This window comes from Plasmopara halstedii (assembly GCF_900000015.1).
Source record: "Plasmopara halstedii genome assembly, contig: Scaffold_2956, whole genome shotgun sequence".
Classification (NCBI taxonomy): Eukaryota; Oomycota; class Peronosporomycetes; order Peronosporales; family Peronosporaceae; genus Plasmopara; species Plasmopara halstedii.
Window position 1 is genome coordinate 871,544 of NW_020189861.1, and position 1,974 is coordinate 873,517.

Below are 1,974 nucleotides of genomic sequence, written 5' to 3' on the forward strand. Positions count from 1 at the left end.
GAACACTATATTCACGTTTCTGAGTCAGGAGCGCGCTGCTTTTGGTCCGACACCACGTCTCCGAGAGACATGTCGTAGGCCTAGTATTGTCATCGTCTTCACCATTTGGCGAAGTTGAAGACCTCAGTAGTCAAGTCTACAAGGACCAAATACGTAATCGTTATTTATTACTCAAGTCCACGCTTGGCACTCAGAAGGTGTATATACATGTTATTTACGCACCTGATAAACCCCCAAGGCGTGGAGAATATTTTCGTGCACTTCTACTCGCTTCATATTCAACGACTCGGATGAAGACGACCAAGCAGCACACATTGTTATGGGTGACATCAATGTCACAATGTACTCTTTTCTGGATCAAGCATCACCTTCACAGTTTCACCCGGGCGCTGGAAGAGAAAAACTGGGTGATTGGCTTGACACGTTGGGATTAATCGATGCATGGCGCTTTGTGCATCAGGATACAAAAGACTACACAAGCCCAACGCGAATAAACCGACTCGATTACTGTTTTTTAACAGTTGATCTGGTACAGAATCATCTCGCTACGATTAATCATATGAGAGATCGAAAGTGGCATAACGAAGATCACATACCGGTGGGGTTTCGTCTTCAAGCGAAGTTTATACCAATAATGAGACGCGCGCCGTGGCGATGTCCTTCATGGCTCCTACGGGGTCCGGATGTCATCACTTATCTTACTTCGTCAGCTAAGCGACTAGCGGCACGTTTTCGTAACTTTGACGGCGCTAACCCAGGGTGTCTTCTGGATGAACACAAACGTTCAGATTGCATTTTTCTTCGGAGTCGGTGGGTTGATTTCGACAAGCTGATGCGCTTGAAATGACCATTAGAGTCACTGCAGTGAGCGATGCCATCGACCTCTTCAATCTGGCCCCGATAGACTGCAACAAGTCAGCATTACAACAAGCACAAGCTGATCTTAGTGCATACAAGATGACGATTCAAGAAAGGAACGCATTGAGCAAATTTGCAGCCGACTTACATCTTAGTGAGCGAGCAACGAAACACTTCTTTCGGCCACCAAAACAAGACTGTCTTAGATGCCCCATTACCGAAATTCAACGCGACGATGGGTCGAGGAGTGAAGACCCTGTTGGAATCGAGACGGGACACCGCAAGTTTTGGGGGCAGCTATTCCAATCAACTTCGCCGGATCTTCAGCATCTATGGGATGCTTCATATCAGCCGCTTCGATTAGCGCGAATGTTACGTCAAACAGTGGCTAGACTTACGACAGCCCAACAACGTCTGCTCGATGCGCCCATTACTGCAAACGACTTATACTGGGCGATCATGAAATCCACCAATGGAAAATGCCGGCCCCGACGGATTACCTATCGAGTACTACAAGATTTCGCCAAGTCTAAGGGCACGCAAATACGAAGTTATCCACGATATTCAGTTATCCAAGGGAAAGATAACTAAGGTTCAGCGACGGGCGCACCTTTCGCTGGTATACAAGAGTGGAGATAGAACGCAGCCTGGAAACTACCGTCCACTGACGCTGCTGAACCATGATGCTAAGCTTGGTCCTAAGAATCTGGCACGGAGGATGGGATTTGTGCTTCCTTCGCTGATTTCATAAGATCAAAGTTTGTACCTAACAGATCTATACGTCACTCTCTTGTTCGCTTCCAAGACTTACAAGAATTTTGCAAGCACACTTACCCGAACGCTTGTGCAGTTCTTATCGATTTTGCTATGGCTTTCGATAGCGTACTATGGCCAGCGTTGGACATCGTACTGCATCACTTTGGATTTGGTACGACTTTTCGAGCCTGGATTAAAACATTTTACAACCAGACTTCTGTTAGTTTGCTGTTGAACAACTCACCAGCAGATCCCTTTTTTCTGGGCGCTGGGGTACGATCTCCAGGACGTGTTGTTTCATTGAACCACTCATGAACTACTTACGCGCTCGAGTTTCGATGCGAGGATTGGATATCGACA